This window comes from Oncorhynchus mykiss, chromosome 17, assembly GCF_013265735.2.
Source record: "Oncorhynchus mykiss isolate Arlee chromosome 17, USDA_OmykA_1.1, whole genome shotgun sequence".
NCBI lineage: Eukaryota > Metazoa > Chordata > Actinopteri > Salmoniformes > Salmonidae > Oncorhynchus > Oncorhynchus mykiss.
In genome coordinates this window covers 52,507,324-52,521,800 of record NC_048581.1, presented here as the reverse complement: position 1 = coordinate 52,521,800, position 14,477 = coordinate 52,507,324, and positions in this window count along the sequence as shown.

Below are 14,477 nucleotides of genomic sequence, written 5' to 3'. Positions count from 1 at the left end.
TTGAAAATGATGCCTGAATGCTTCTCCACTCGGATGCCTATCTTGATGTAGAAAGGGTCAAAGCAATCCACATCCGTGGACCAGAAAGGTGGCTTGAACAAGCGTAGGCGAGCAGAGGGCAAATCTGCAATTTTGAAAACCTTTTGACTTCTCACCATTTGTGGCAGTCTGTGCAGGAGAACTGATGCTTCTGAATGTCCCATTGGCTCCTCAACACCCAATAATTCCACCTCATCTCACCCTAGATCCTCTCCGGGCCAAGGTGTAGTAGGGTTTCATCACAACGCTTAATGATGAGCTTGGTGAGAGGATGGTTGGCATCCAGAACTATAATGTGGATTGTGCCAAGTCCTAAGTCCTATGATCAGGCCTAGAGTCTGGTCGAACATTGGAGGGAGGGCATGGAGATGAGTGCTCTTCGGTATGCTCTTAACGATCAACTGAGTGGTTGCAGCCAGCAGGTCTTGGAGCGTTAGATATAGAGAGGGGTCTGAAAGTGCTCGACTTTGCCCTATTGTGACGCTGTAACGCTGTAAATTGGGCAGATTTCTTCTGTGCATTAATCTCTGCCGGTTGATGAAGAGGAACAGGAGGTATTGGCATGTGTCTGGCACCGCCTCCTATCTTAACTTATAGAACATATTCTGGGCGATCTGCCAGATGGTCTTTAGGAGGGGGTCTTTACCAAGCACAGGCAGGAAGCAAGGATTATTTATGACACTAAAACAAGATTAACATTATCAAGGCCGTCTCTTCACAAGATATCATTTTTCATCACATTCCATCTTCTTATCAATTGTGTGATTAAAAATCATGACATTTTAAGGTAAGGATTAGATTTTGGCTTCTATATCAAAATACATCTATATCAAAATACATCACAATAAATAACTTAAACCAGACCCCCTCTCACCCACATCACTCCCTGTTGTAAATCAAGGAGAGAAGATTCAGGTCTCCCTCTCAAATGTTCACCAAAGGTAATGTGCCTTTGTTTCGAAGACTTTTCCAGACAAAACACTAACACGTACTAAAGCGAGCTACTCAGAGGTGATCTAAAGAACACTAATGACATTTCAGTTGTTATTTTGTGATGTCATTAAGTGTGTAGTATACAGTATGTTAGTATGGGTATTCAAACACAGCTATGGTCTTCATGTGTTTGATGCCATTCCATTAGATCCGTTCAAGACATTATTATTATTAGCCGTCTTCCCCTCAGCAGCCTCCACTGGCTCCTTCTCCACTCCGGAAGGGATTGACCCTGTTCCTGGCGGTGTAGGTGCGCCCCTGTACCGGGTTGAGGGTGAAATTGTGAAGAAGATGACAATTGGGAGGACCGTGGTGTATTTCTCTGATGGGAATCTGGCACAGAATGAGAGGGTTCTGTCACTAAGTTGACTGGCAGGTATGGCACGTGCTTCATTCACCTGAATGCCAAGAGACTGTGTGTCAGGATGTGAGTTTGGCACCTGCTGTGGGTTGGACGCAGGTGTGATAGATGGAAAAGGAGTAGCGGCCATATCACTGTCTTGCCCATTCTATCTTTCGTTCAGGTAAAGTTGCATGTGACTGTTCATCCATCTGCTTACAGATATCATCAGCTTCCTTTTCATCCTCAATTTGATGCTGTATCTCTTCCAAATCCATCCGTTTTATCTTCTCCTTTAAAGCAGATGTCTGAGAGTCACCGAGGGCCACTGAATGCTGCTAACTGGCAACGCTCTCAGAGGTGCCACTACAATATGTGGAATCAGATGTGGAGCTCCCACTCTTGAAGTGTCTGGATTTGGACTTGGAGACCTGACCTGTGTGTCTACATCCTGAGTGTTCTGTGGAACTGGACCTAAAGGAGAGTGGCCTTGAGCTTGGGACTACTCCTTGTGGTGTGGTATTGGCCTTTGATACCAGTGGCTACACTTCAATGGAATTGGATAAAGGACTAATTGACTGGGGTTGGACAAGGGCAAGGGAACTCGCCTTCCCATGACCCTGTGCGGGTTCCCACATAACCTGTCCTGCGATGTGAGCCACTGTCACATCCACTTGTCCTTGTGTATCCTCCTCAAATGTTCCCGAGAGGTGGGTTAGTGGTGATGGGAGGGTTAAAGGTGAGATCAGCAGTCAGAGGATATACTGCCTCATATCCATAGCTTGGGATGTCTAGGCCTCTGCCAGCTCTTGGCAATGTTGCTACAAAATTATTTGGTAAGGGGGAGGGAGACGTTTCTCACGTTGGAGCCTTGATAGTCCTCCTGGAATGGACATGGACACATCCTTGGGTCTGGCCCCCAGGGAATGGGTAGTGTTGTCCTCGAGTTGGTATTGTGGCTATGTTTCCATTCCACCATCTGCTATATTATCTTCCTCCATCTGGTTTGAAGGACCATTGAAAATGAGTGTGGGCACTCGGGTGACTGGTTAGGCCAGGAGGAGGAGGAGGTGAACAGGTGAACCACGGTTAGATGGTTTGGTGGAAGGGAATGAAAGGACACTGAGAATTGGATATTCCTTTGTCTCACTCTTCAGCGTGTGGACTTGAAATCAGAAGCTAAAACAACAATTAATCATATACTATAATTCATAAAGGAAATCATCATAAAAGTATTCACATTCCAATAACGGCAAATAAATATTCACACATTTTTGAATAACATTTACATAACCAGGTGATAATAACAGGAATTCATATTCAGTCATTTCAGTACTGACATAAGTTAATGAATTTTAAAAATAACAATCAGAATGAATCTGTCATTTCATACCTCAGATCGACAATATCAAGTATTTGTTAAGGCCAGGCACCACACCCTCATATGGTAATTTATCCCCCTTAATTATGTCACAATCTACTTTTACCAGTTGAATGTACACACAAATGTAACACTTTTATGTATTACAATTTTTCTGAAATATGTTATTAAAATAGTAAATATGCACATATTTGTATATCACTGTATATCAATACATTTTTTGGGACACCTAATAAAGTCAGCCTAAATATTTTGGTTTCATTTTCTTAAGATACTCCAGGACCGATCAGATTGTGGATGAATACTTTTCTCATCTTTCTATCTGTAAAATACTATTTTTGGCATGTTAACTAAAATAAATATTTTACAACATATCAGCATTTCCCTCTGGGAAAGTCTGGGGAATATTTCTAAGGATAACCACACAACGTTTGGTGCTTTTGAAGCTGAGAAAAATTTGTTGGTAGCCCTTTTATGCAGTCAAATGACCAAATCGCCCTCTAGTAGCCTCATGGTTGGAATGCTATTCCTTTTTGTTATATTTCAGTCTTCTGTGATGTAAAGTGCCTTCGGAAAGTATTTGGACCGCTTGACTTATTCCACATTTTACTACATTACAGCCTTATTCTAATCTGGATTAAATAAATACAAATCCTCAGCAATCTACACACAATAACCCATAATGACAAAGTGAAAACAGGTTTTTAGAAATTGTGGCAAATTTATTACAATTAAAAAACTGAAATACCTTATTTACATAAGTATTCAGACCCTTTGCTATGAGACTCGAAGTTGAGCTCAGGCGCATCATGTTTCCAATGATCATCCTTGAGATGTTTCTACAACTTGATTGGAGTAGACCTGTGGTAAATTCAATTGATTGAACAGGATTAGGAAAGGCACACAACTGTCTATATAAGGTCCCATAGTTGACAGTGCATGTCAGAGCAAAAACCAAGCCATGAGGTCGAGGGATTGTCCGTAAAGCACTGAGACAGGATTTTGTCGAGGCACAGATTTGTGGGAGGGTGCCAAAACATTTCTGCAGCATTGAAGGTCACCAAGGACACAGTGACTTCCATCATTCATAAATGGAAGAAGTTTGGAATCACCAAAACTCTTCCTAGAGCTGGCCGCCCGGCCAAACTGAGCAATTGAGGAGAAGGGCCTTGGTCAGGGAGATGACCAAGAACCTGATGGTCACTCTGACAGAGCTCCAGAGTTCCTCTGTGGAGATGGGAGAACCTTCCAGAAAGACAACCATCTCTGCAGCACTCCACCAATCAGGCCTTTATGGTAGAGTGGCCCGACGGAAGCCACGCCGCAGTAAAAGGCACATGACAGCCCGCTTAGAGTTTTCCAAAAGGCACCTAAAGACTCTCAGACCATGAAAAACAAGATTCTCTGGTCTGATGAAACCAAGATTTAACTCTGGCCTGAATGCCAATCATCACATCTGAAGGAAACCTGGCACCATCCCTGAGGTGAAGCATGTTGGTGGCAGCATCATGCAGTGGTGATATTTTTCAGGAGCAAAGTAGAGAGAGATCCTTGATGAAAACCTGCTCCAGAGTGTTCAGAACCTCAGACTTGGATGGAGGTTCACCTTCCAACAGGACAACGACCCCAAGCACACAGCCAACACAATGCAGGAGTGGCTTTGGGACAAGTCTCTGAATGTCCTTGAGTGGCCCAGCCAGAGCCCGGACTTTAACCTGATCAAACATTTCTGGAGAAAATAGCTGTACAGCGACGCACCCCATCCATCCTGACAGAGTTTGAGAGGATATAGATACTATTTAAATTGTAAGGTAATGAAGCACAAGCCATTTCCTGGACATTGTAAAACTGAGTACAAGAAACCCTCTTTAGATTCTGGGTAGAGAGCGCACTCTAGTATTCTCAAAATGGTGTAGGACTGAGGAAATATCCTATAAAGATTGGAAAAACAAACTTTAGTGTTGCCTGGACATTTAATGGGATTTTTGTAGCAATTTAGTTTTTGTTTGCAAAGGGAGGCCCCTGTGGAGTGGATCTTTTAGCCGTTACAAGGTTCACAGCGGGGCATGCCGGACAAAGAGACGCAACTACAAATCCAGGCCAATCTGCTCTCTGGGAGATCGATGGACTTCAAAAACAACTTTGAACGCGATCCCATTTATTAATAATTTCACGTCTACTTAAGATGCACCTCACACTTTCTCCTCTTCTCCCCTCTTTTCTCTCCTTCCTCTTTCCCTCTCTTCTCTCCCTCTCCACTACCGTCTTCCCCTCTCTCCTCACTCTCCTCTTCCTCTGTTCTGTTCTCACCCACTCTCTCCTCTCCCCTTCTCTTCCCCTTTCATCTCCTCTCTGTTTCTTCTCCAGCCCACCCCTAATGGTGAGATAGCCTTTTCATCTTCGGTCCATGCTCAGACATCAAATCTGGTGGTAAAATACTAATAAATTGGTCTCACAGAGCCAATAGGGATTGTGTTCTGTGAGGGCTGTTGTTGAATTGTGGCATCAGGATGCATGGGGACATTCTGAGACTTACGAGTGGGAGTGGGGTGATCGAGGAGTGGGAGTAGGGTGGGTAGTGGAGTAGGGTTGTTGGGGGGTGGGACTGGGGCATTCTCATCCTACAGTAATAAAAACAAGCATATTGAATCCCACCAAGAAGTTCATTGAAGATAAGGCTGAATATTTCCCATGATATGTCTCTTAGAGGGTCACCTCCACCAGTGTTTCACTCTAGTGTTTCACTCTAATATGCACATCACTCACAAATGAAGAGATATATTTGTAATCTCTAGTGCAGGCACAATTACTGTCCAATCGTCTTAACCGACAATTATGGATGAAGACCGTCATGAAAATAAAAAAACCATAACCGTTTTTAAAAAGCTGTTCATTTTGTAGAACGAACAGCTGACTGAAGACTGGAAGTGCGGACATTTGTGCAGTTGAGTCCATTGTCGCGGTAACATTGACTCTTTACAAAGTGATGAAACTTTGTTGCTCCTTGCTGAAAAAAGCAAGGTATTATAGCGAACAAGTCTTTGGTTGCCAAGGCAACACCCCCCCTCCCTGTAGTTAGAAGCGGAGGAGAGGAGAAAATGTGCATCTTTCAAACGATTATAACGATGACCATGATCCTTTTTCTGACCAATAACCATCATCCAAAATTCCATGACCATCACAGCCTTAGTCATCTCCCTCAGAGTTCACCCCACTTGAAAATCCCCTGGGTGGAGGAATAGTGGTGGGCAGACTGGGACAAAGAGGGAAATCCCCAGCCTTTGTCCTACATTGAGATGCTCAGGTTGTGGAGGAGAGGAGAGGGATGAGAGGGGCTTTACACCTGGTGGTGTCAGCTGTTTGAAGGGAGGGAGGGAGGAAACAGAACAGTTGCTCCACAACTGTGTATCTATAGCAACCAGGAGCACCCTTTTTCTCTAAGTATTTTCTTTCCACATAGGAAGTGATTAAAAAGAGAATCCAAGTATAAACGATGGAGAAAAGAAGATTCTTCACTGAACTGAAAACCAACCTTTAGTTTATCCTCTCCTCTGAAAGGTGTGCTTTTGAAAATGTAAAATTCCCCTTCCATACAAAATCAACGGATGTTCTCTGAGTTTCAAACACTATTCCAACTCTGGCTGTGTCTGAAATGGCACCCTCTTCCTTATATATTGTATTTCTTTAGACCAGAGCCCTATGAGCCCTGGTTAAAAGTAGTGTGCTACATAGGAAATAGGGAGCCATTTCGGATGCAGGCACTTTTCTTCTGTCTGCCCCCCACCCTTCCTCCAGGGGGCCCAAAAATTTCTCTGGGGGCTTCTGACCTTGGGAACGGGTCAAATCCTAGGGTTTTAAAACTAACAACCTGAGATCATTATGCCAATTAGGCCTAATTAAACTTACACCAGGATCTGGCTGTAACTGTGTACAGGAGATAGCCTTTAGGGCCCTTTGGTAAATGCAGGCTTTGGAAAAAGCGGTGTCACAAAGGCAAGTTACCGCTTTTCATCATGCATCTTGTTCTGGAGGCAGCTCTGCAAAGTATATAGTATATTATAGCCAATTTTGACTTTGTGCCTGACCTATCTAAGGGGAAATCGCTCAGTTCTGCCTCCAGGACCCGTGACCATAAACTTCAACCTGAATCACAAAGGGGGTTTGGAAGCAGGGCTGAGAAGAGTCATTCAACTCTAGGAGCTAACATTCCATCAGGTTGCTGTGGGTTAGAATCAGGCACAGATAGTGAGAAGGGTACAGCTATTGTTCTTGTCCAGCTCTTAGTATTAGCCAATGAGATGGAGGAGAGGTATGAAGCCAAATAGCAGTCCTAGAACAAAGATGGTGAACAATTGAATTATATAATCTGAAAGTAGTTGGGATGGACAGAAGAACAGTAAGCTGAGCAGTAGGGGGCTACGATTGCCACTCTACTGTGGACTCTAGAGGAGAGGAACTTTACCAATCTCCCTCCATACCAGTCAACTGAAAAACAGAGGCAGCACATCTGTCTCAAGTGGCCTTTCCCTGTTCCACTCCTCATCTCTTTCAAGTGGAGCCAAGATAACCAGAAAAAAACAACAACTCCAAGCCACGGAGTCCCCTCTTTTATGGGGATTGAAATCAACTTCACTGCATGTCCTGGCAGACACCTGAGAGGGTAGGTGCTAGGTAGGAGGATTGGGTATCAGGAAACAGGACTGATCAAACAGGGAGTTTGAGGACCCTGTGCTGCTAACAGATAGATAACAAGAATTTGGAAGGATAGAGAGGGGAGAGAGAGAGAGAGAGAGAGAGAGAGAGAGAGAGAGAGAGAGAGAGAGAGAGAGAGAGAGAGGTTAACAGAGGTTCACAGTCTTCACACAGGGAACAGCAGGAGGCTGGAGAAAGAGAGACACCCAGCAGGTTAGTGGATGGTGTTGACACTGCAGCTGGGTGGGAAGAGGAGGAATGGAGAGGGGGCAGCGGGGTGGACCGAGGAGTAACAAGCAGGACTACAATGGGCTTCCCTCATCACATGACCAGAGAGGGGAAACCATATTTACATGTGATACAATACATCACTCAAAACCGTAGGGGACAGAAGCTGTGTTAACATAGACATTGATTTAAAAATAAAGGATAGCCGCACACTCTAGGAGTTCAGATGCAAAAAAAACATTTTATTTTATTTTATTTTTTAAAAATGTACCAACATTTCGACAGCCAAGTTGTCTTCATCAGGGTATGATCAAAAACACGGCGGGATGGCCCGTTTATATAGTGTCAAGACACACAGGTGTCTGTAATCATGGCCAAGAGTGGCCTAATATCATTGGTTAATTTCTCAAATATTAAAATGGCATAGAAAGAGCAGCATACAAAAAATACAAATGGATAGCATACGATCATAGATTCATTCACTTTAACATAGACATTGATACCTCCCGACAGAAACACACATTACCACAACATCCCTTTCCAGACGTTCTCTGGTATTATTGAGCTTCGTGTGAGACTGACATATCATCACACTTAATGGCTGAGCCCATATGAGACATTTAAAAGGGTAAACAAGCTCAAATTATGATAATCTATATGTGCAAAGGTGAAATTACTTCAAATGACTAACACTACCAACTTCTGAGTCTGAGTACAACCTGCATATTAACACAATAGGCTGGTATTTGGTTCAAGGTAGGAGACCTATAGTCCATATTTCTGGCTTTGCTCAGCATGCTTGGGTATGGAATGGATACCCTGGGAAATTGACCATGTGCATCTTTTGTAACTCAAGAATAGCTGATTATATGCAAAAAAGAAGAAACAATATCAGATGTGGTAATTCCTCCTGGAAGTTATGTTTATGCTAACATATTCCACCCACTCATTTCCAAAGAGGTCTGTGTTCTTTCTGATGGACCAGAGCCATACTAGCTTTATGGCACTGTGATGCAGGCCTTAGCTTACATACCATTGTCGCCATCTAGTGGATAATGAAGTAAATTACAAATCCAATCTGGAAATACACCCTGGTGGCAAAGCTTCGTATTTATAACTAACCCAAGATAGGTAATCTCCATTGTTTACAATGGGAGCAAATTTACACAGTGGGCAGAACCAGCAATGATGTGAGCATGTACAGTGAGCTCCAAAAGTATTGGGACAGTGACAAATGTGTTGTTTTTCTGGCTCTGTACTCCAGCACTTTGGATTTCAAATTATAGAATGACTATGAGGTCAAAGTGCAGATTGTCAGCTTAAAGAGGGTATTTTCTTCCATGTAGGGTGAACCGTTTAGAAATTACAGCACTTTTTGTTCTTAGTTCCCCCATTTCCCCCATTTCCCCCACTTAGGTCCCTGGTCATCTGCGTGAACATGCTGCAAGGAGGAATGAGGACTGCAGATGTGGCCAGGGCAATAAATTGCAATGTCCGTACTGTGAGAAACCCAAGATAGTGCTACAGGGAGACAGGACGGACAGCTGATTGTCCTCGCAGTGGCAGACCACGTTTAACAACACCTGCACAGGATCAGTACATCCAAACATCACACCTGCGGGACAGGTACAGGATGGCAACAACAACTGCCCGAGTTACACCAGGAACGCACAATCCCTCCACCAGTGCTCAGACTGTCTGCAATAGGTTGAGTGAGGCTGGACTGAGGGCTTGTAGGCCTGTTGTAAGGCAGGTCCTCACCAGACATCATCGGCAACAACGTTACCTATGGCACAAACCCACCGTCGCTGGACCAGACAGGACTGGCAAAAAGTTATCTTCACTGACGAGTATCGGTTTTGTCTCACCAGGGGTGATGGTCGGATTTGCGTTTATTGTTGAAGGAATGAGCATTACACCGAGGCCTGTACTCTGGAGCGGGGAGGGTCCGTCATGGTCTGGGGCGGTGTGTCACAGCATCATCGGACTGAGCTTGTTGTCATTTCATGCAATCTCAATGCTGTGCGTTACAGGGAAGACATCCTCCTCCCTCATGTGGCACCCTTCCTGCAGGCTCATCCTGACATGACCCTCCAGCATGACAATGCCACCAGCCAAATTGCTCGTTCTGTGCATGATTTCCTGGAAGACAGGAATGTGAGTGTTCTGCCATGGCCAGTGAAGAGCCCGGATCTCAATCCCATTGAGCACGTCTGGGACCTGTTGGATCAGAGGGTGAGGGCTATGGCCATTCCCCCCAGAAATGTCCAGGAACTTACAGGTGCCTTGGTGGAAGAGTGGGGTAACATCTCACAGCAAGAACTGGCAAATCTGGAGCAGTATATGAGGAGGGAATGCACTGCAGTACTTAATGCAGCTGGTGGCCACACCAGATACTGACACAAAATACTGACTGATTTTGACTTCCCCTTTGTTCAGGGACACATTAGTCCATTCCTGTTAGTCACATGTCTGTGGAACTTGTTCAGTTTATGTCTCAGTTGTTGAATCTTGTTATGTTCATACAAATATTTACACATGTTACGTTTGCTGAAAATAAATGCAGTTGACAGTGAGAGGAAGTTGATTATTATTTACTATATAAGTGACTGCAAAATGACACAATACATAATTTCCAATTAATTTATTTTGGGAACAAAAAAATCTGAAACTCAACCAAAACAAATTTCAAATGCATCCAACAAATTTGTAGAGTCATAAGCTTAATGTAGTCAATGCTTGCTATGAATTTGGGACCAGATACTTAAAGGGAAACTTCACCACTAGACACTATTTTGGTGTTTCTCCAGTTACACTACATCATTTTGAGTGATGAGGGTGTTTCAGACATAATTATGCACTATAGCTGGGAGAGTTGAGCCTGCTGTCGAGCTAAAAATGAATGGAGTCATGTTTTGTTGCAATAATTATGGCTTTTGCATTTCGCCGATTGCATGATCACGCTATCACACGAGTAGATATGGTTATCCTTGTTCAATAGAGCCATTGGACTTCTGCCAGGATCTGCCAGGATATTGCAGCATATCTAGGTTGACTCATTTCCCCGGGCTTTGTAAAGAGTACATGCAACCTGACGGGAGCCATACTTTCTTGTATCACCCTAGAAGGCAGACTTTTCAAAACAGGGGGGTGGTGCAAGTTTACAGATTCACAGGAGCTATGTTCCCGTGCATTGTCTGTCCGAGACTGCTAAATAATGAGGTACAATCGCTGCTTCTAATTATTCCTCCTTCCAAGAAGAGCTGGATGACTAAATATTTGTTTTATGTTAATTTACATTGGAACATACAGCCCTATTTATTTGAGCCAGAATACACTAAATAGGTGTTGAGACAACGAGAAAATAATTGTGAGACCAGTAAGAAGCGGCGGCAGCCTAGACCAGCTGGACCAGGACTCAGGAAGGTAAATGACAAACGAGTAAGTTGTTTTGCTGTAAGTAGCTAGATCGATTCGGCCATAACGGGGCTTAGTAGAACCACTACAAGCCAAGCTAGCCAAGTTTAGCTAGCTATCTAGCTGTGTTGTTTGCTATACCTAAAATGTACTGCAGTCTAATGTTATAGCTAGCTAGCTAGCTAACTAGCCTAGCTAGCTTCAGCGCCTCTCATTATGAGCAAATCTGGAGAAATGTTTTGATGATGACGGCCGAGAGTAAAGGAATGACTTTGGCTTGATGACTCGCATAAATCTTGGAGTAACTATTGATGGCAGCATTCGCACGAAACTGAAAGTGCGAACCACTGCTTTTAACCAGGGCAAGGTGACCGGAACCATGACCGAATACAAACAGTGTAGCTATTCCCTCCGCAAGGCAGTCAAACAAGCTAAGCGTCAGTATAGAGACAAAGTAGAGTTGCAATTCAACGGCTCAGATACAAGAAGTATGTGGCAGGGTCTACAGTCAATCATGGATTACAAAAAGAAAACCAGCCCCGTTGCGGACCAGGATGTCCTGCTCCCAGACAGACTAAATAACTTATTTTCTCGCTTTGAGGACAATACAGTGCCACTGACACGGCCCGCTACCAAAACCTGCGGACTCTCCTTCACTGCAGCCGAAGTGAGTAAAACATTTAAACGTGTTAACCCTCGCAAGGCTGCAGGCCCAGACGGCATCCCCAGCCGCGTCCTCAGAGCATGCACAGACCAGCTGGCTGGTGTGTTTACGGACATATTCAATCAATTCTTATCCCAGTCTGCTGTCCCCACATGCTTCAAATAGGGCAACGATTGTTCCTTGTCGTGGTCATTTCCTGTATTACTACGTGAAAGGAGAGTTTACAAACCACACACAAGTCAGAGTTATACTTTAAACTCCATCATTTAATAATATGAGCTTCACCATAGCCCTTTGACTCTCAGATTAATTCAGTGTCTATAAATGAATTCTGAGAGTGTCAACATAATGGCAACTGAGATCTTTCTTTAGCAAAGATCCACCCCTCCCAACTCACAATGACGAACCACAGGTCTTAGGAAAACTGCACAAAGGAAGTCTTATACTTGAGAGAGGAGTATTCCATAGCCAGACAGCATTAGCTATACATTATTGTTCAGTTTGGTCTCCTAAACTAAGTTCTATCTCGTTCTTGGTGCAACATAGTACCAAAACATTACCTCATCCAATGGCATATATCAATTGTCAATTATAGATAGTCCCATCTCAAATACCTCCCTCCTGGATAAACTCAAGGAGAGTAGTGAGCCTCTAGGTCAATCAAGATAAGTTTTGACATCAGAGGGGAGATACAATGGTTCCAGACACTGCCATACTCCGCCCCCCCAATGGGAAAAGTAGGGAGTGACTGGTGTACAGACATTGTGGAGCCCTTCACATGGTTTAACAGATACCCTCACATATGAAGACAATTCTGACCTCTCCCCTCTCTGGGCCCCAAGTGACCTTTTCCTGGAGAAGAAAGAGGAAAATGCAACTGCCAACAGTATTATCCAAAATAAGACATTCTAATGACAAATATCTCAAATAAGCATTATTATTTAAATAAAACATCTTATTTATCAATGTTACCTAAATAATTCTGATTCTGCTACGACATCCTGTTCCCAAGAAAGCTAAGGTAACTGAGCTAAACGACTACCGCCCGGTAGCACTCACTTCCGTCATCATGAAGTGCTTTGAGAGACTAGTCAAGGACCATATCACCTCCACCCTACCTGACACCCTAGACCCACTCCAATTTGCTTATGTCCCAAATAGGTCCACAGACGACGCAATCACAACCACACTGCACCCTGCCCTAACCCATATGGACAAGAGGAATACCTATGTGAGAATGCTGTTCATCGACTACAGCTCAGCATTTAACACCATATTACCCTCCAAACTCGTCATCAAGCTTGAGACCCTGGTTCTCGACCCCAACTTGTGCAACTGGGTACTGGACTTCCTGACGGGCCGCCCTCAGGTGATGAGGGTAGGTAACAACATCTCCACCCCGCTGATCCTCAACACTGGGGTCCCACAAGGGTGAGTTATGAGCCCTCTCCTGTACTCCCTGTTCACCCACGACTGCGTGGTCAAGCACGCCTCTAACTCAATCATCAAGTTTGCGGACGACACTACATTGGTAGGCTTGATTACCAACAACAACGAGACAGCCTACAGGGAGGAGGTGAGGGCCCTCGGAGTGTGGTGTCAGGAAAATAACCTCACACTCAACGTCAACAAAACAAAGGAGATGATCGTGGACTTCAGGAAACAGCAGAGGGAGCACCCCCCTATCCACATCTACGGGACAGTAGTGGAGAGGGTAGTACGTTTTAAGTTCCTCGGCGTACACATCACGGACAAACTGAATTGGTCCACCCACACAGACAGCATTGTGAAGAAGGTGCAGCAGCACCTCTTCAACCTCAGCTGCCAGGAACAGAATCCCAGCCAGGAACAGAAGACTGTTTCCGAGCATTTCTTTTTTACACTGAACAATAGTGGACAAGTATCTGCTCTTGTATGTAGTGTGAGAAGTGACTAGAGGAAGCACAACAATCTGCCTGAAGTGTTCCTGTGAATTAATAGATGGATGGATGGATGAGCCATGAGTGTCTCATTCCAAAGCTTATATGCTCTTAAGGCACTATTTATAGCTGTTAAATAGACTTAGATTTTTTTTAACGTAGTTGTGCCTGCTTTTTGGCTACAGGACGTTATGTGGCTCGTTTGCCTTTTGTTCAACTACTGAAGTGCATTCTGGTACGCTTTCATTCTATCACAACAATGTATTTTAAATACAAATGTTACATTTTGGGGATTTTGAAAAGTGCTTTATGAATGGAATACAGTTATTAAATAATGAGTCTTTAGTCCGTGTCTTCAGTCCGACATCTACAAATGTCACATTTTACACTTGTTCTGTGTAACAATGTTTTAACCCAAATGTAAACCATTACTATATGGCAAAAGAGCATGGTGTGTGAGTGCCTTCACCTAAGATAGCCGAAGAGTGTCAGTGAATGTGAATATCTATTGATTAGCTCTGGCACTGTCTGATAGACAGATCTGTGTTAATACCACTTAAATGGTTTCTTTAACACTTTTTTGGTTACTGCATGATTCCAAATGTTTTAGCGCATAGTGTTGTTGTCTTCACTATTATTCTACAATGTAGAAAATAGTCAAAATAAAGAAAAACCCTTGAATGAGTAGGTGTGTCCAAACTTTTGACCGGTACTGTATGTAATGAGCTTAATGTATTTACATTTTTATTCACATGTTTTTAAGTACTGGGGCCTGTTGCACAAAACTAGGATAAGGGATTAAGC